This window comes from Zonotrichia albicollis, chromosome 8 (assembly GCF_047830755.1).
Source record: "Zonotrichia albicollis isolate bZonAlb1 chromosome 8, bZonAlb1.hap1, whole genome shotgun sequence".
NCBI classification, from domain to species: domain Eukaryota; kingdom Metazoa; phylum Chordata; class Aves; order Passeriformes; family Passerellidae; genus Zonotrichia; species Zonotrichia albicollis.
The window spans coordinates 8,980,454-9,001,134 of record NC_133826.1 but is presented as its reverse complement, the minus strand read 5'-3'; the positions used below and the strand labels follow the sequence as shown (position 1 = coordinate 9,001,134).

General features: G+C 47.7%; 1 protein-coding gene across 1 annotated transcript in view; it reads right to left on the bottom strand.

The window, feature by feature from the left end:
* Positions 1-11,527, bottom strand: part of TMEM275 (transmembrane protein 275) — a 28,643-nt gene extending 17,116 nt beyond the window's left edge. Inside the window, exon 1 of the mRNA XM_074545855.1 lies at positions 11,327-11,527. The gene's annotated coding sequence lies outside the window, so the exon portion shown is untranslated. The remainder of the gene's footprint in view (positions 1-11,326) is intronic.
* Positions 11,528-20,681: the final 9,154 nt, after the last annotated feature.

Here is a 20,681-nt window from a genome sequence, read left to right as displayed (position 1 = left end):
CCTTGGTTATCCAGTAAGACTGGCTCAGCAATTCTTTTCTTCTATATCAAAACTTGCTGTCATTTCTATTTCTTCATCAGACTCAACATTTAAAAATCTTTCTGCTATGTATACATATCTGTGAGACTTTCTTGTCAAACTTTCATCCTTCCCAGCAGTGCCTCTCTCCTGTGACACCATCTCAGACACATGTCAGGAGCTGTTGTGTCTGTGGTGTTGGAGCAGAGGGATCTGGATGGGCATCACCAGATCCCTCTGGAACTCTGCCAGCAGGTGCAAGGAAGTGCTGCTCACCTGCCACAGCTGGTGAATGACTGATGGGGCAGGACAGGAGCCCAGCCCCTGCCCAGCCAGCACAGAGGATTTTCTCCACCAAAGAAACCCCCTTCTTGATGGCTGCTGTTGGTTTCCATGCAGACTTGCTTCTCTCAGCCCTTCTCGGGACCTGACCCTGCACACTCCCATCCCTTTCCCATTAGGGGCTGAGCTGTGTTAGCAGCACCATGCACCAATTTCACTGTGCAGGGCACAGGCTGGGAGCACACAGAGGCAGCTCTGGAGGTTCAGCTGATGAGGGACACCTCATTAGGTACCTCAGGGAGAGCTTTCAGCTGATGTGCTTCCCTTTGTACACAAGACAGGCCTGGAGCATCCTCAGGGAGTGCTGGAAGGAGCCTGCTCATGGCTGCTGCCTCATTAAGTGCAGTAGCTCAGTGACTTGCCACATCTTTACAAAAGTCTGTAAATTATTGAGCATTTCCCTTATTGCTCCTTTCTGCTCCCTTAGCAAGTTTTCTAGCCGAGCCATCACCTTGCTGTCATCTTTCCTCCCATGGAATTCTTGTGTCTGTCCCCAGCCTTCCCCCTCTTCTCCCCCAGCTCCCAGGCTGCCCACAACAGGAGTCAGCACTGCTTTGGCAGAGAAGAGGCTCCTCAGATGGTCTCCAGCATCTTCTCCAAGGCCTCCAACCTCCTGACAAGCTTCACCTTACCAAGGACCTCCATCTTCCCTGTCTCCAGGCTTTTACCATCACATCACCCACGAGGATATCAGGCCATCCCCAGGCACAGAAGGGTCACTGTCTCATCATTTTATTAACCCCATTTTATAAAATCAGAGGCAAATGCCTTCCCCATCCCTACCTGACCCAGGGGGAATCTTCTGCTGGCTCCCCTGCCTGCCCAAACAGGCACAATTTGGTGCTGGCTGGATGAAAGTGCTCTGGCACTTCCCTGTGAAATTTCCTGCTCGCTGCTGGGGCTTGTGCAACACCTACTCATCTCAGTGGGAAATGCTGTGTGCTTCATAGAAAGAGCAGAGAGCCAAAGTACTGAGTGCGTGCATTTTTCAAATCCTTCTTTCTATGCAACTGCAGCTTATTCCTGATTCAATAGCATGGTGATCCCAGGTTCAGGACAGGCAGATTAAATCAATGATTAATTTAAAGTAATTTATACCTTTTATAACCATTCAAGCCCATTTTCCAGGCCTGAGACCTGCAAGCCAAGCTGGATCAATGCCTGGAAATCTATGAGCATTATTTCAGGTGTAACTATTTATTCCCCATAACACGGCAACTTCCTCGGTGCTAAGGAAACAGCTCACCCTTGGCTCAGCCAGAGTGCTGTTCTCTGGCATTTTGGGCCCAGTTCAGCTCAGTTCAGTTGTTTGCTCCCCCCAGGCATCACCCAGCAGGTCACTCTGGGGATGCACATGTGCAGCACACACAGAGATGCTTTTCTCATCTCACTCACCCCTGTGCCTCCTCCAAATCTGCTCCTGCAGAGCCTCAGCCCCTCCTGACAGGCCCAGGGCCCTGGTGAGGGCAGATCCCAGCAGGCAGAGTCTCCAGGGGCTCTGGAGCAGCCCAGGCACCAACAGGCACTTGAGCCCTCCCTGTGTTCATCATGCAGCAGAGTTTTGGTTGTTTTTCCTGGCCAGGAGGTTTTACTCAGCTCCTGTTGATTACCACACCACCCACAGCACAGAACAGGGATTCCTGCACTAGCCAGGCACTGAGAAAATGTGGCTGTGACTTTGGGAATGAGGGCATGTGCCCTTTTCTGCCCTGAATCCCACACAGCACCTTTGGAACGACACCATCTCCCTGCACCTTGCTCACCCCTCTGGCTAATTAAGTTTTGAGCCTCTCAAAACTCATCTGTGCAGCCACAAACTCTGTTGCTCTGCACCTTGCTCCAGGTCTGCAGTGATCTGAATTACCAGAGGGACAGAAACAGCTGCAGAGGGACTGAACTGACCATGACCTGGTTTTATGGACAACATAAAGCTGATTCTGGTACCATTTAGTGGCAGAAGTGTCTGTGTGGGGAGGGAGGAGCACAAGGATTGGCTGCAGGAGATGTAATTATTTTTTAATTAATGCAACACAATTTCCCAGATATTGTATTACTATCTGGGACTTCTTGTACCACTTCTTGTACCAGGAGTGGAGGGTTTGTTAGAAAGCATTAATAAAACTTGCAGGAGAATTAAAATCCAGGAGAATTCATAGGAAACATTACCTGGGAATTAATGTGTTTTGCTGCAAAGTTTTATATTCTTAGTACTGAGGCTCATTTCCAGGAGAGGGACTCCTGGGTGGGCTGGGAGCTCTCTCTGCTCTCCAGGCAGGAGGAGAAAAATGGGGAGAGAAGCCCCTTTTGGGGTGGCAGGAATCTCTGTGGGATTTAGCATCATGCCAGAGCATTTGCATTGCTTGCTGCTCCCTCCAAGGCAGCAGAATTACCCCACACATTGATTCAGGTTTTGATGTGGCTTTTTCATCTGCCAGAGCAGAAGTGAAATGAGTTTTTTATTTGGTCCTTCCCAGCTGTGCCCCCAGTGCCTGTGAGAGCAGGAGTCAGGGCAAGAGCAGGGCACCCTCAGCACAGAGCAGAGAGGAGCAGAGAGAGGAACAAAAGCAAAGCAGGGAGACACACAAAGGCTGATGAACAGCACCATGTGAGCCTCAGTTCTGAGGGAAACCTGGCCAAAAAAATAATTAAGACTTATCGATACCCTTGCCAGTTGGAGGCAGCAGGAGGCATTGCCTCTGCCCAGGCATTTCAGAGCTCTCAATCAGGGAGCAGCCAGGTGTGCTGGGGCTGGGACAAGGGAGAGGTGATGCTCTGAGCCTCCTCTCTCTGTGCACAGCTCCCAGCAGGCACCCAGAGATCCCTCTGCTGCAAAGTGAGGGGAGAAAGTCAGTGTAAAAGATGGAGAAAAATAGCAGGAATGAGCCAAGAATTGAATTCCCTGAGAAAGTGCCAACAACCACCCCTCCTGCTTGTTATCATTCCTTCTCCATTTGCTTTTAATTTGCTCAAGCTGTAATTTGTTAAGCAGGCTGCCCAGTAAGCATCATCTCAGAGCTGCTGCTATGCAGGTGCTGCTTCTAGCCTGGAGCAGAGAGAAAAACATCAGCAGCCAGACTGGGGCAGAGCCAGGAGAGCTGCTGATTTCACTGAGAAAACTCTGAACACAGCCTGTGTCCTGCCTCCTGCTGCCAACAGCAGCACCACAAACCTCAGTGCAGCCAGGACAGCACACAGAGCAAGGACAGGACAGGACAGGAGCAATGCAGGCACACAGAGCAAGGACAGGACAGGAGCAATGCAGGCACACAGAGCAAGGACAGGACAGGACAGGAGCAATGCAGGCACACAGAGCATGGATAACACAGAACAGGAGCAATGCAGGCACACAGAGCAAGGACAGCACAGGAGCAATGCAGGCACACAGAGCATGGATAACACAGGACAGGAGCAATGCAGGCACACAGAGCAAGGATAGAACAGGACAGGAGCAATGCAGGCACACACATCACACAAGGCACCCACTGGAACCCAGAAGGCCCAACCCACACTAGAAAGCCCCAATTTTTCAACTCTCTGCCCTGCATTTGAGCACAGTGCAGGATGCCAGTGTTCCTTGGGTGGGGATGTGAGGAGCAGAACCAGGCAGGGCTGATCACAGCCTCTCAAACCCCTGTTGCACCAAGAAAACCATACAAAACCTCTTAGATCTCACGAATTTCAGCTGATTTTGTTGGAGAGACTGGATGCCAGCTTTCTGTGACCGTGTTCACAGGGGTCTCAGGTTGAGGGAAGAGATGAGGATCTGACTCCATGTTTCAGAAGGCTTGATTTATTATTTTATGATATATATTATATTAAAACTCTACTAAAAGGATAGAAGAAAGGATTTCATCAGAAGGCTAGCTAGGAATAGAATAGCAAAGAATGAATAGCAAAGGTTTGTGTCTCAGACTCTCTGTCCAAGACAGCTGACTGTGATTGGTCATTAATTAGAAACAACTACATGAGACCAATCACAGATCCACCTGTTGCATTCCACAGCAGCAGATAATCATTGTTTACATTTTGTTCCTGAGGCTTCTCAGCTTTTCAGGAGGAAAAACCCTAAAGAAAGGATTTTTCATAAAAGATGTCTGTGACGGCTTTCCACCTAGCCTGCCCAAGGACTGGCACCAGGCCCCACAGCCTGCTGGAACATGGATTAAACAGGGCAGAGATTTCCCTGCAGCTTTCCAGCAGAGCCCTTGGAGCCTGGGGATGGATACAGAGATCCCACAGGAGCTCCAACCCCTAAAAGGCTTCAGCAGCTACCAAAGGAAGCCACACTCAGGGTAAAACCCACAGACACCCAAGCAGATACCAGGCCTGAGAGTATCAAGCTCACACACAAACATGACTCCACACTGAAGTCTTCTACCCTGAAGAAAAATTGGATTTTTAAGCTTGCTTTAGATTCTCAAGGAGAGCTGCAGTCCCCCAACATAAATAACAAGGTCTATTTGGCTGCTTAGATGTTTTGGGATGGGAGGAAATCAGCGTGGCTGAGACCAGGACAGCCATTGGTTTGTTTGGAAAAGGAATCCACAATAAAATATCAGCTCTAACACCTGCTAAGCTTTATTTTCCTGTCACACAGTGAATGTCACAGGTCAGACACCCAGTGCCTGAGGGGGATTTATTGGGCTGTGAAGGACACAGATTGCCTTCAGTTTGCAGAAGGAGCCCACGCTCACACTTTACCTTTTTTGATTTTGCTTTCTGTTAAATTCCCTTGGCTGGGCAGCACCACTGTACTTTAGACCCTTCCAAAGCCATTTTTTAGCTATTTTTCATGCTTTCTGGAGCATCTGCAGCACTGCAGGCTCCCACCCCTGCTGCATTCCTGCTGTGTGGGCACTCACTCGGGTCTCCCAGGTCCAGACAGGGACATAAACAGTGTCAGAAGCAATTCCTGTCAAGCAGCACAGCTCAGCTCACACACAGGTGAACCCACACAAGGCAAAGGAGTAAAGGCAGCCTGTGCTCAGCCTGCAAGCCCTGTATAAACCAGGATCCTCCAACGTTCCCATAGCCCAGGTGCAGTCCCCAGTGCCTGCACTCTGCAGATGTATGGGAAATGCTCTTTGTCTCCTCTTTCTCCCTGATTCTCAATGACACAATTCAGTTTTGCGGCCAGCAGCTCCCATCAGCTCCAGCCAGAGCATCCCCTTTGGGGTTGGCTGTTGATGTTCTCTGCCCTGAGATGTGCAGGATGTCTCTGCTTCAGCACGCGCACCTGAAGAACGAGTCTGGACTCTTCGCTTTTTGGTCTTGAGGCTGTTTATTATTTCTTATCTATAAAATTTTCTTTCTGCCCAGCCCAGATCTGCTCAGCAGGGCAGCCACAGGCACTATGACCGTCTTTTTATGCTACAAACTATGTATATAATATTTACTTTTAATTCCCAATACCTACCACCTATGTTAGACAGTGCACTTCTGCTCTAAACCAATCCCAAAGTGCCACCATCACTGCAGAAAATGGAGAACAAGAAGAAGAAGAAGGACTGGACACGCCCTGATTCTTCCATCTTGTCCCCATAACCCCCATACCAAAAATCCTAAAATCTACATTTTTACCCCGTGAATACTTTATTATTACACCATTCAAACCTGTGGTTTGAATTCAAACTTTCACATCCTCATACAAAGCTGGCAATTCGCTGCAAGGGTCAGAATCAAGCCACCAGGTGCTCTGGGCAGCATGCCAGGGTCTCTGAGCCCCCCACTGGGGTTCTTGGCAACTCTGGACATCCAGAGGGATGTGCTGAGTTCCCACAACTGGTTTTGGGGAAGATCTGTGACTAGAAAGCAGAACATGGAAGCAGATGTTCATCACCAGCTGAGCTGAGCCGTTTGGTCACTGATTCAGGAGCTCTTGCCAAGGCTGCAGCTGGCACATCCCACCTGTACAGCTCCAACTCTCCAGGTGATTATTTCAGGATGAAGAAGAGATGCTGTTTGTCTCTCCAAGTCTTGTGAGAACAGACTGACCTGGTGTTTTCTACCCACTGCCCTCCTGTTTTCATATGTCACAGGAAGCAAACCTCAGCCCTCTGAGCCCAGACAGCTTCCACTCAGGTTTCACCATCAACTAATTATTACAGAGGGGTAGGAAATAGAAGCCAGCCTGGGATCACAGCAGACATGAGCTAGGAAGATTCTCAAGTTCATCTTCTGTAGTTAAGCTCCCTTCTACAAGCTGAACAAGAAAGATTATTAAAGATAATTGTTATTGCAGTTTTGAGCCAACAGAGACAGCTTGTACTGGGAGGACAACACATTGTGCCTCAGAAAAGCTGCTGTAAGCATTAGATTACATTGGCTCAGAAAGGTATCAAGCTGAAAGATGGAAAGGCTCAAAGCTTGGGTACACCAAACAGCAGCAAAACAAAGGGAGAGCTGGATGTCCCTGGAAATGGGGAAGATTAGGGAGAGCAACAGTGAGAGTGGCTGCACTAAATCTTTTGGACACTGCCGGGGAAATGAAAGCAAGGGGCTCTAGCAGTGAGGGAGAACATGCAGGATACCATAAACACCTTGCTACCTGCTCCCTTGCTTCTGGTGAGCAAGGCCAGCTCTGGGTCCCACATTTAGGCCTGGCAAACATCTCTGGGGTGGGCAGGACCACTGTGGTCAGTGCAGCTGAGTCTGCTCCTCAGGACAGGATCCAGTCCCTCCCAGGGGTGCTGATAGGCAGCTGGGATGTGCCACAAAGGAATCCCCCCGGCCCTGTCTGACATGCTGAAATGAAATTGCTTTTGCTGGATCTCCAGGCTCTAGCAGGGCTGAGGACTCAATCTGCTCTTTTCCCAGCCATTCTCCCTTACCAAACCACACTGATCAGGTGTTTGTCCTCATTTTCTCTCTCTGTAGCAAACCATGTACCAACTGATCAATCTGAATCTGCTGCTTGTAAAGACACAGAACCATTATTGCATCTAGTAATGTACAAAAGTACATGTGCTGATCCCAACAATGCACCAAGCTCACCTTGGGGCAGCAGGAAAGTCTTCACCAAGCCTTTTTTCCAGTACCAAAATCTATTTCTACTCTTCTTCCTTAAGAAGCTGGGAGGGAGCTCAGCAGGTTTTCTCATTCTGGTGAGACAAAGAGGGAGCACCAATCCAAGGCCAGGTGCTGAGGAGAGCAGGCAAACACAAGCGCTGCTGGCCTGCACACAGCACACACATCTTCTTTCCTGCACCAGCTTTTGCCACTTATACAAATGACATTTAATTAAAGGAGAGGGGGTTTTTTAAAGGTTTTACTAGATCTGGCCTCTCCACTTGTTTCACTTTTTGCATTGACTACCCAGATGCTGACCTGCGCACAGCACACACATCTCCCTTCCTGCACCAGCTTTTGACACTTATACAAATGACATTTAATTAAAGAAGAGGGTGGTTTTTTTAAGGTTTTACTAGATCTGGCCTCTCCACTTGTTTCCTCTTTTGCATTGACTATCCAGATGCCCAGAGCAGAAAAGGATGAGGTTCTCTAATAACTCAAAGAGCAGCAGACAATTTGGGAGAGAGGTTGTGTTCTTACAAGTTTTTAAGGAATCAGGCTGCTAGGCAGAGAAGGGGGGATGCTTTTGCTGAAGAAAGGGCAAGATCTGGCTACTGTTAAATGAATCCAGGTGGAAAATGAGGCAGTTTTGGCCAGGTCAGAGTGAAGCTGCTCTGCAAATGCTCAGTGCTGAGACAGCTGGGGCGATGGCTTTGGCAGGAGACAGGAGCTGGCACAGGTACCCTGCATGCAAACCGAGAGCAGAAGAGACAAAGCTTTCTGCAGCCCCCGTAAGGAGCCAGCCAGGGCTCTACCAGAGTCCTCAACAGCCCATAAATAGAGCACTTGTGTGGAGAGACAGCTCATTCCTCACGCTTGGAGCTGCCCTCTCCTCCCAAGGCGAGAGCGCTGCGCAATGAAGGACCTTGCCCTTGGAGATGGAGCCTTGTTTGAGCTCCTGCAGCAGGGCCTGGGAGGGAGGAACAAGGAACAAACAGTGGTGGGAGCTTTGTCAAACCTGCAGCAGTGCTGCCCACGAAAGCATGAAAGGCTCTCGGAGTTTGGGCTGAGCTGGAGGGGCTGCAAGGTGGATAAACAGCACAGCTCATCCCTGAGGCCACCGGGGCTCTGCACAGTCCAGGACTCCCCCAGACCATAAAGAGTTGCACCTCCTTAGTGCTGACCTGTGATGGTGCTCACAGGGGTCGTAGGATGAGGGAAGAGACAAGGATCTGACTCTGTGCTTCAGAAGGCTTGATTTATTATTTTGTTATATATATATTATATTAAAACTATACTAAAAGAACAGAAGAAAAGATTTCATCAGAAGGCTGGATAATAATTGCAAAAGAAGGAATGATAACAAAATCTTCTGTCTCGGACTCTCTGTCCGAGCCAGCTGACTGTGATTGGCCATTAATTAGAAACAGCCACATGAGACCAATCACAGATGCACCTGTTGCATTCCACAGCAGCAGATAATCGTTGTTTACATTTTGTTCTTGAGGCGTCTCATCTTCTCAGGAGGAAAAATCCTAAGGAAAAGATTTTTCATAAAAGATGTCTGTGACACTGACACTGCTTTGCTAGAGTGAAAAGGTGACAGTCACGTTGTGTTGGGCTATGTAAAAACACAGGCCAAGGTGCTGAAGCCAGGATGTCCCAAATAAAACAAGGAGGCAGATTAATTGTTGCATTTCCTTTCTTGAAACTGGAGGTAAACTGAGGCACAAAGCAGTTCCCAGGACAGGCATCTGTGTGCACAGCTCAAGTTAAGGGTGCTAGGGAAAGCAAACATGCTTCATGCCTCAAAATATCTAGGGAATCAATCCCAAAGAAAGGAATTCTGCTTTTGGAGAATGCATTTTTAAAATACTTTGGGTATTTTGTGGCATTTCAGAAACCGCAGCACGTATGTTCTTCACAGACTCGGCCCCTGTCAGGCCTCCAGCTTCTGTCTGGAAATAAAACAATGGGGGAAATCTGCATTCCTCCCTGGAAATGTTCCCACAAACAGCAGCACAACTTTAATTAATATAATTAGCACTCATAATATATTCTGTTCTTACAGCTGTGGCAGCACAGACACCTCGATCCATACTGCTGCCCCTCTGGCGTGAGCTGGGACGTTTTGTCCCTTTTCAGCATGTTTTGCCACTGCCCCAAAGGAAGTTCTTCCTGAATGTTTTTCAAGGGAAAGTCAGCAAAACAGAAGATTTGACATTTCACAAGAGCCTCTGGTTCCCCACCCCAGCTTTGTTGGACCCAGTCCTGAGCACACTGCTGAGCAGCCCCAGGATGTCTCCCAGTCCCTGAAGTGGACAAGCAGGTGCCACAGTCTGCATCCCTGGAAAAGGCTGCAAGAAACCCTGAGCTGGGCTTCCAGCTGAGGGGGCTGAGCTGTGCCATCAGGCAGGTTCACACATTGCTAGACAGATCAACAGGGATTGATTTTTATGGGCAAGCCAGATACAGAGAGCTGAAGAGTCATTAAACCTATTTTCCATTTCCCCTTTTCAAAACACCCTGCCAAGGTCGGTGGGTTTTTAGGTTGGTGGGTTGCTCAGTCTGTGACTGAACAAGATACCTAATGCCCCCAAGTGCAGCAGGGGTTTTTTTGGGAAGCGGGGGCTTAAAATATGTTTGTTAGGGTGACAGAGACAAAGATGGTAGGGAACAATGGGCAGGAAATGTGGGAAGAGTGCAGGCAGAGGCACCCCCAGACCCTCCTCTGTCATCTTTTTATTACAGGCAGGCTCACAGCTGTGCCCTTTGCACTGCCAGATGCAGCTTTGGGACCAGTGATAGCTCTGCAATAAATTCTGAGGAAGGACCAAGGGTGCAGATTGAAAGACAACATGAACTTGTGCCTGATGGGCAGGAACCAGAAGGGCCCCTGATCCCTATGGAGTGTGCAGGCACACAGCAGCCATCATTAACTGCAGCCAAATGTGTCATCTCCTCATGTGCTCCTCTCCTGCAGACCCAGCAATTCATCTCATCCTGCACCTCCAAACATCCCAGGGCTGGGAGATGCAACAAGTCACATCTCACTCCACCAGACATCGTTACTCTGACTGCCTCCACTCAAGGCTGGTCATTTTTCTTCAATACAAAGCAGAAACATTTAAAACCTTGATGTGCAGCCATGAGAACAAGTGAGCTGAATGCCCAGCACGTCTGACAGCTCCCCTCTTTTGCACACTTTGCTAATTCATGCCCCTTGATGTTATGTGACAATTCTCCCCCTCATTAGCAATTACTTATTAGCCACAGAGCTCACTCAGCCTCCTCAGTGATGCCCTGTGAGATCCTGGCTGATACCCCTCTCACAGCTCACCATCCCCTAGGCCAGACTCTGTTCCTCCCTCATCCTCCTGCTCCTTTTGCTGTTGTTGTTTCAAGAAATAAATTGAACCGAAAATTAGATTGTTTCTGCCAAGAGATGGTGTCAGCACCTCTGCAGCTTTTATGAACTCAACGTCAAAGAGGATTCCTGCTGGGAATGGGAAGATATCACTTTGCTGTCATCAGAGGATCTCCTGGGGAGAGCTGAGCCCCGAGTGTCCCAAAAATTAAGAGCACAAATTGATATGTGCTCCCTTGCTTCACAGAATCCGTGCGTCACATGAAGTAAGGGTAGCTGTTTCCAGGGTAACTAATCTAATCTTTATTTTAATTTCTGCTGTAGTCAGATCACAACAGATAGGAAATAGCTGTGCTCAGAATTGGGGCGATTGTATGTGCAAACACACACACAGAAAACATGCAATTGCACGCCTGGCTGTCACTAAAGGTAAAAAAAAGACCTTTTAAAATGGGGGATACACTTGTTGAGAAAACAGAACCAAATTTGACTTGATCTCAGAGATGCACAGAACACAGAAAGCTCCATGCACAGCTGTAACCGAGCCTACTGACATCCTAGGGACAGGACAGGGTAAAAATTCCTTACCTTCCTTCTGAAGAGGGACCTTACCCCATCCTAAACTGCCTGTCAGCTCATTCTGCATCCCATTCCAGAAACAAGGCTTCTTTTGTAGAAGAAACCCAGGGAAAACTCAGTTGTGTCCTAATGCAAAGCTCTGACATCATCCCCTGAGCCTGTTCCCTGGGATCCAGTGATGCTCTGGTTTCAGGACATGCTATCCTCCAGCTGGGATAGGGTTAATTTTTTTCCAAGTAGCTGGTGTAGTGCTGTGGTTTGGATTTAATACCAGAACAATGTTGCTAACTGATGTTTTAGTTGTTGCCAAGCACTGCTTACACAAAGTCAAGGCTTTTCTGCTTTCCCCACCAGCCCAGCAGTGAGCAGGCAGGGGGAGCACAGCTGGGAGGGGACAGCCAGGACAGCTGAGCACGAGAGACCAGGGGGACATTCCACGCCATATGGAGTCATGCTCAGCATAGAAAGCTGGGGGGAGAGGACGGAAAGAAGGGGAGATATTTGGGGCGCTGGTGTTTGCCTTTCCCAGTTACCATCACACTTCCTGGAGCACCCTGCAATCCTGGGGGTGGCTGAGCACCTGTCTGCCCATGGGATGTGCTGAATTCATTCCTTGTTTTGCTTTGCTTGTGTTCATGGCTTTTCTCCTTTGCCTGTTAAACTGTTTTATCTCAGCCCATGAGTTCCCTCACTTTTACTCTTCCAATTCTGCCTCCCATCCATCCCACACAGGGGACGTGAGCAGCTGCATGGAGCTGAGCTTCCCACTGGGGTTAAACCATGGCAGTGGTCACCACTCAGGTGCCACCTTAGGCCACTGCCACCACTACAGGCTTCCAAAATGACAAGCCAGATCCTCTCCCACTCTGGGATAGTTCTCATGACACCATCAACACAGCTCCATGGTTTTACACTAACTTAGTTTCATCCAAGGGTCCTTTTACAATGACTCTCGAGCTGGCCTTTGGTTTTTGTTGTTTCCTTTTACCTGGAGGTCAGGATTCCGTGGAAAGCTCCCAGCCAGAACACCACATTCTGACACCTCTGCTATCAATCCAAACCTGGAGGGCAGCTTGCCAACTTACAACTCATCACCAGCAGGATCCACCCTGAAACATCCTGATTCAAAACCAACATCAGCTGAAATTCAGCCTGTCTTCTGAGCCATGAGGCTGCAGGAGGGTTGTGCCATGGGTGAATCAGACAGCAGGGGAACATGGAATAGGAGGTCTTCTATAAATTCCATAAAGGCAACTAACACCTCTGCCTCCTCCTGACTGCACAGCACACATGAAGTCCTTAAGCTGCTGCTTCCCAGAGGCTGGGGGGTGGCAGCAGGAAAAGCACAGTAATTACATTTCTTCTTTTAGCATGTCCTCCTGGCCTCCGACTGAAAAAGGATCCAGAGTTACACAGGATTCAGCTTGACCCAAACCAGCCCTTCTAATTCTCAGCAAGAAGCCAGGATGTTCCAACATCCAAATTAGAGGATGATGGCATTGCCAGCCTTCCCTGCAGCTCTTACCAGCCAGACCCCTGTCCTGAGGGCCAAATCTCCTGTTAGCTCAGGGGGAGGCAAGTCAGCACTATGCAATAACAGGTTCCCTAAAGATGAAGTTTTGCTTTGGAGCAGTGACTTAATTTGGGCAGAGGAGAGAGGTGTTTAGAGAGAGAGATGGATGTTTGTGCCTGCAACAAGAACAAGCAGAGGAAGCAGCTCAGAAAATGATATGATTTTAGGTATTTTTAGTAAGGTAATGCAGCAGTAAGAGAAAAACAAAGAAAAAAGAACAAGAAATAACAGAAATCAGTTTGGCTTCAACCAGCTACAGTGGGATCACACTGGTGCATCAAAGCAAGCTCCTGGTCACCACCTTTATGGGCAGGCAGAATGAACCCATTCCTGTGATCCCACTGTCCAACACAAAGCCAAAGCCTGGAGTGGGACTGAGCACATCCCATCCCAGTGGATTTTAATCCCACCCCACCAATCCCACCCCAATCCCTCCTTGCCCATCTGCTCCTGGTTGCTGCTGGGAGCCCTCCCATCACCTCTGATGGCAGAAACAGCAGCTGCAATCCAATGATGTGGAGACACTCTCAAATGCTCCTCTTGGCAGCTATCTGGCCCCACATCACACACATCCCTGCCAGGCAAAGCAAAGGGTGTTCCATCTCCTGCCTCCAGCAGCTGAGGGATGGACTCAGACAGGAGCAGGGCTGATGTGAAACAGAGACATTATAACCGAGCTCAGCAATACATCCATGCAAACAAAAGGGGCTCTGTCTTCCAGAAGCAACAATTCTGAGTTTGCATTCCCTGAGGGCCCATTTTGAACAATGCTCCGTGAGCTCTCAATCACTCTTTTTGTCTGTTTCCCCCTGGTTTTTCCTTACCATCATCAGTTTTGTTCGTCTCAATTTCTGTTCTCCAGGCTTTGGGTGCAAACACAACAAGTCAGATCTTTAACTGTTCTAATTTGATACAATTCCCTGGATGTCCATATAGCAAGGTTGATTTAATTCAGACTTGTATCTTCAAAGGAGCCTTTAATAGCAATTACAGGCCAGATGAGTGGGATTTTATTTTCCAATCAAGCCAGGTTAGCTCAATTCAGAAGTGCCAAATTTTGCCCAGCTGTGCCATTCAGCTCAGAGTTCTGCATTTTGTGCAAATGCTGGCAACATAACAGGAAAGAGATGAGAAAACAACACTTCCTGAGAGCAGACTCTTTTGGACCCATGTTTGTACAGTACAACTGGGATCCTGCCGCTTATGAGATTTTTAGATGTATATTTTTAGGTCAGTATTTGAGATAAAATCCCCTTATCAAATTAAGCATCTCATGCTACATGCACGGGTGAGAATTTGACCCCAAGACCACAGATGGGTATCTTCCCTGTGTGGCAGAAAACATCACAACATTAACAATGTCAGACTCGGATGCAGCACTCAGTGTAATTTAAATTCAGCTGCAGAATTTCACTGGGAGGGAATCTGAAATGAGAGTTTTGGTGTCAGACAAGCTGCTGGCTTGGGAGAGGCTCATCTGAGCCACATCAGCTCGACTTTCTGCCTGCTCCCCACCTGTGGCATTGCTGTCCTGCAAAGGAGGAGGGACCTTGCAGATGCCCTCCCTTGTGGGACTCCTCGGGCACCCAGAGCTGCTGAACCCTGGGCATCCAGGGAAGGACAAATGCAGAAGAACACAGCTTAAACTGCTTATCTGAAATATGTCAGCGTGGATCTGTATATAAACAAACTCAAGGCAAAGTGATGTCGATGTCATTTTAAAGGGGATTCAGCAATGCGCAAGAAGGCATCACACACTTATTTTTTTAAGTCCCATCTCTATTACATGGACCGTAAATCATCCAGCTTTTAAAAAAAATAATAAAGTTGGCAAAGAAAAAAAAAAGGCTTTCTACACAAACCTTTATTCATTAAAACATGGCAAGAAACAGAGCTGCCAAAAGCTACACCTACACTCATCCTCTGAATTAGGTCTCTTCAGCAAGTTAACATCCTTTCTCCCATCCAGCTTTCCTGTTTGAAGATATTGAGACAGAATGAGGTTGCAAAGAGATTTCTATTGCCATCACTTCCTTCCATGCACGCTTCACTTTCACACTTTGTTCTTCCAGGCAGGGCTTGGCTTTCTTTTATTTTGTTTATCTTTTCTTGCTCGCCCGCTTAAGTTAAGACAACAACATTTTGTTCTGTATTGCCGCGGCTCTTCCATGGTGATTTGTTAATAATGTTGGGTTTGCAGTCAAAGGACTGGAAAGATAAAAAGCTGGCAAGCTGCTTCCCTCATTAGGGAGCAGCTCTCAGGCGCTCCAGTGCCAGCCCATTAGCTGAATTATTCAACAGAAGAAAAAACACATGACAAATAAAAATAATAAAAAGCTACAAGAGTAGGGAGGGAAGGGCAGTTCACCGACTTTGGTGCTGCTGTGAAAGTTTGGCAGCATTCCTCAAAACTCATTTTGGGATTAAACCCGTGGAAGGAGCTCGGGCAAGGCTGAGTGACTGCACAGCAGCAGACAGAGGCTGGCATTCATAACTCAGATATAGGCCTGTATTGTTGCTGTCTTGGACTGATAATGAAGAAGCCCAAGGGGGAAATATTTCCAAAACCATAATGTAAGGGATCTGTTTGTGTGCAGTTTGTGAGTAACTGGTGGTGTTGGAAATCTTCCATATCCAGCCACAGGCTTTAAGCATTGAAACAACTCACCATGAGGAGTCACAGTAGTAGTCTGTGTGTGTTCTTATTGTGCAAAAAATACTGTGCAATTCAGGGGAGCTTAACCACCATGGCAGAGGAGAAGGCTGCCTTGCATGTGCCAGTGGCAAGAGGAGATGACGTGTGACATCTTGGGCCACAACAAAGCTGTGAACTGGACCACAAACTGATGAAAAAGTTGAGATTGCCCAGCATCTGTCCTTGTGTAACCTAAAAAGAGAAAGTGCTTGGTTCAGGCACAGAATTAAGCAGGGTGGTGAAGACCCTGAGGATCCTCGTGTTGCTGGGAAGCTGCATGGAAGTGGGAAAACATGGGGTCTCCATCTCAGCTCTTGAGGGAAATGAGAGGTAAAACAGAGCTGGTAACTTGGAGATGCCCCCAGATCATGGACCAAGAGCTCCCCTGCAGAAGTCAGTACTGAGACTGAAGGGCACAGAAGAGCATGCAGAACTGTCCATACTCCAGAAGCAGCATGGACAGGGAGAAGGTGTGTGTTGAAGCATAAGTAGGGACTGTGTGACTTAGATATCAATAGTCAATCAAAAGGAGGAGAAATTTGGACTTCTCATAGCAAAAATACTCAAATATTGGGAAGAAAACAGAAAAAACACAGATGAGATCTCTGACTTTTCTTACAGCTTATATAATTTCCTGTAATAAAACAAAAGGCATTGAGTTTTATAATATTTCATAAGTTATAGGCATCTGCTTATTTTAATTGGCATGTGATATTAGGAAGGTAAAACCTGAGTCTATAGGACAGGAAAACACATCCTTTAGCTACTGCAGAGCCTGAAAGAGCAGCTCTGCTTATGCATCAGGCTGCCACCCACACACTCATTCCCAGGCAGGTTGTTCCTTTCACCCAGAAACACTGTACAAATAGATTTGTGTATATTTTTGTGAGGAGATTGGTCATACTTACATTTTGTGCTAAAGTAACTTCAGTGATGTGAGCCCCTGAGAGGAATCTGCACAGAAGCCAGAATTCCATGCCGTGGTCATGCTGACAGGACAGGATCTAACAAATGAGGAGAAAGCAGAAACAATGGAATTCATAGAATTTTACTGGAATGGAAACAATTAAACCACTTTAGCTGATGACCCAGACAGAAAGAGAAGCCAGGCAGTGACATCTGGTGATGACAATGAGCCCTCATTTAGAAGAGAACCCGAATATCACAAGCATGATATTAAAGAGCACCTCAGCAATGTAACAGGGCCAAAAGAGAACAGCAGGCAGCCCTGCTCTTAGGGAGCAATTAGAATTTTTGCTGGGAAAACTTGACCTCTGGTCTATTGCTCCCAGAGGGGAGGAAAGGACTGGATAAACAGAAGCAAGCTAGTGGCTGCAGATACCAAGACACCAGAGAAATCTTACACAGTGTGCTGAGAGATTTCTGTGGAGCAGGGAGGCATCAGGACACTGTGCAAGGCAATGGCTTGCCTTGGTGCACACAGCTGGAACCAAAATGGGGGGGTTCCCACCCAAAGGGCTCAGGGTATTTACCTGGACATGTCAGGGCTCAGAAGGAATGTGATTACAAGGAGTAACATTCAGAAATGTAGAGATATTTACACTGGAAGATGAGGTTATTGCATGGACTAAGGGGTGGAGAGGCTACAAATGTGTTCTGGTGCTCCCTTCAGGCTCTCCTCCAACCTTTACAGCCCAAAATTTATGGAACCTTCACAACTGGCATCTGGACATGGTTTTGAAGGTGGGAAAGGCAAGTAGCCCTTACTCCCAGTACACAAGCCCTGTAAAGAAAGGAAGGCATGCCATGAGAAACAGGCTGAAAAGATGGAGCATCTTGGAGAAGCTCTGGTGCCAGCTTAGTGTCTATCCCAGAGATCCCCTAAAATCACCATCCTTTGGGGTGATGGGTGTGGGAGGAAAGCACCCCAACACCAGCAGGATCACTTTCAGGTGACAGTGTTTGCACTGTTACACTGAGGATAGCTGATGTTTCCACACTGAGGAGACGAGCACAAGTCACCATCTTATCTCCTAAAGATCATCTCTCCTAAAGATCTTCCTCATCACCCCAGTATTTTTTAAGAATCAAAAGCGAAATTCAAATTCAAATACTTGGCTGAGAATTTTGCAAATTTCTCCACGGAACCAACAAAGCAGGAGAGGAGCTGCTGGTGCTGAGGAGTGCATGGCTTTGCCATGGATTGCAGTGGAGGCCCTGCTGCTGCACACACCTTGGGCAATGCTCCTGGCAGGAGGAAGTGTGCTGACATGTTCCAGCCAAGGGTGATTAATCAGGAGCCAGTGTAATTGAACACTCCCACTGCTGCTCAATTAATCTGATCACTCCCCCTATAAATCCCCAACTGCAGCCTGTGACTGCAGCAGAGCTCATTGATATGCCAGCAAGGTTTCCAGTGAGGATCAGACAGACTGTTTGGCATTTCCAGCCCAAGCCTCAGGACTGTGTTCATGCCACCAGCACAGATACCACTGCTGGCTTCCTGCAATGGGGAAATCAGCTGCTCCAGCAGCACATTTGGTGAAGAATAATGGGATGAAGGCCTTCAAAGCTGCCCAAGCTGTTTAGACCTAAAATGAAAAGAAGTGGGATTGTCAAACCTTTAGGAATCTCATGGTGTTGCCTGGAGGAGTGGGAACCTGCTCTGGTTTCAAGTAAATATTGAAGTAAATTGCTCAGAACAGGGCAGTTTTACAGCTGCCCTTCCCTGCATTGCAATGGATCTGAGAACAGGTGCAGGGATGGAAAGGAAACACTCTGTGCTGATGAAACACCCCAAAAATGGCTTTGCAGACCATCAGAGCACTGTGAGGCAGTTGCACAAGGAAAAGCTGCATCCTGATGCTGCTGGAAGAACATGTGGGGGATAAAGTTCATGTCACCTTGCCAAGCCAGGGGTGACATGAACTTTTCCCAAAATACAGAAAGAAGTTCTGGATGACATACTCCACTTAGCATGGAGACAATTAGGAGAGTGCTGTAAACTCAGCTTGAAAATACCCAGACTAGGTTAAGAGTTCTCTGAAGAACATTAAGGACATGACACAGCTCAACACAAGAGGAAATCAGCCAGTGTGGGAGCAACTCTTGCTGAAGTCAGTTGGAAGCTTTGTACCTGAGCTTGGTGCTTAGGCTGAGCACAGAAAGCATTTCCTCCACAAAAGTTTTCCATGGCAGGGAAATACATTTTCCTCTGAAAGCAGCACATGCCCATGGATAACGTCACACAGAGCCCACCACTCACTTTTGAATTATCCAATAGATCCCACCCCTGTTCATCCCAGCAGTGCTGAGTGCAGCCCATTCTGCCCTCCCCTCTCCAGCACTACTTGCCTCAACCCCTCTGCTAGAGAACAAAAGCCAATCTGCTTCATCCACCACCACCAGAAGTTCCTGGATTGTCACTGTCACCCACAAAATCCCTCAGCAACACTTGGTGACCAGCAGGAACAGCCCCACAGGTCTCCAGCAAACAGCCATGTGGCTCCAGGGGCTGTTTCTCCACCTCATTCCACAGCAGGCTGCAGAGGCCATGGCAGGCTGCAGGAGCATCCCCTGGCTAAGCAAGTGGATCTGGAGCTGCTGCAAGAACATCAGGGTGAAAAATAGGAATGAAAAAAGGAGCAGGAAATAGATGAGGCTGCTCTGCCTTCCCCACAAGTAGTCTGGAGCTGGTTGCAGGCATTGCACTTACAAAGGCAGCTGACAAGAAATGCTCCCAAGTCCTGAGGGTGATGATTTTGGGCAAGGGAACAATGAGAGAAGCAAGATTCCCACCCATATACACACACAGTGCTGCCTCAGAACTGGCCACAGGACTCTAATCAGATGTGGTGCCAGTTAGCTTTGTTCTGGATCAAAGAGAAAGCAAAACCATGAAGCATCTGACTCCAGGCTCTCTCTACCCTTTGCTCTCCAGAGTCCTTGCCCTTGCCCTGCTTCTTGCTTAGCAAAATATTCCAGGAGGCCCAATTCCCCATTCCTTCCCACTCCAGGCTGAATCACAGCAAAGTTGCTGAACTGGGGCTGCTTGTCAGCCTGCCAAACTTTGCTAACCAATCTTAGTGTGAAAGCAGCTGTGACAGACAGCAACAGAAAATCTGGTGTCAAATTAATTAGCTGGAAGGGACCCAGCCAAACACTGGTACTGTGGCTCACAACCACTGGATGAGTCAATTCTCACCCTCCTCAGTGTTACAGATGTTGGGGCTGGGTGCAGAGCCCATTTCCCAAAGCACCCCATGACAACAAGCTCCCACAGGACAATCTAAAGATGAAGCATTTCTTCTGGAGTTGGGTTTTTTTTCCTACACTGGAAGGGAATTTGTGTCTCAGTGACATCTCCCTCCAGACTTGAAAAAGTTTTCTTTTTTCCCCCAAACAATGGCAGTGAAATGGCACCATTGGTTTTACAACATTTTTTGTTCTTCCCAGAGAAGTGAATTTCTATGGTTGGAGAATTTTAAAAGTGCTGATGGAATCTGGCAGGGGGAACAAAACACACATGAGGAAGGGAAAGGAAGGGAAAGGAAGGGAAAGGAAGGGAAAGGAAGGGAAAGGAAGGGAAAGGAAGGGAAAGGAAGGGAAAGGAAGGGAAAGGAAGGGAAAGGAAGGGAAAGGAAGGGAAAGGAAGGGAAAGGAAGGGAAAGGAAGGGAAAGGAAGGGAAAGGAAGGGAAAGGAAGGGAAAGGAAGGGAAAGGAAGGGAAAGGAAGCCTTTCAGTTACCATGGCAGTATGTTTCCATGGAAGCCACATGATGATGATTTGAAGCCTGTTGCTGCCACTGAAGTGGCCTGAAGAAAATTATTAGTTTTGAAAATTAACAAAGCTACTCAGTATCTTGAAAGCCAGCCCACCCACAGCCCTCCAAATAACAAAGGCATCTTTGCATCCCTGACAAAGGATTCAATAAACATGTGGGGAAGGAAGAGAGAGCAGAAAAAATTCCACACAATGAAAAAAGGGAGCTTCCTTTTATGCAACCAACAATGCAGAAACCACCACCCTGGTAAGTACAAGGCTGAGTGCACTTTGTGAAATATTGCACATAAAGGTCAGCAAAATCCTACAGAACATCCTGCAGGATTGGCTCCTGAGGGGACTGCTTTGAGACT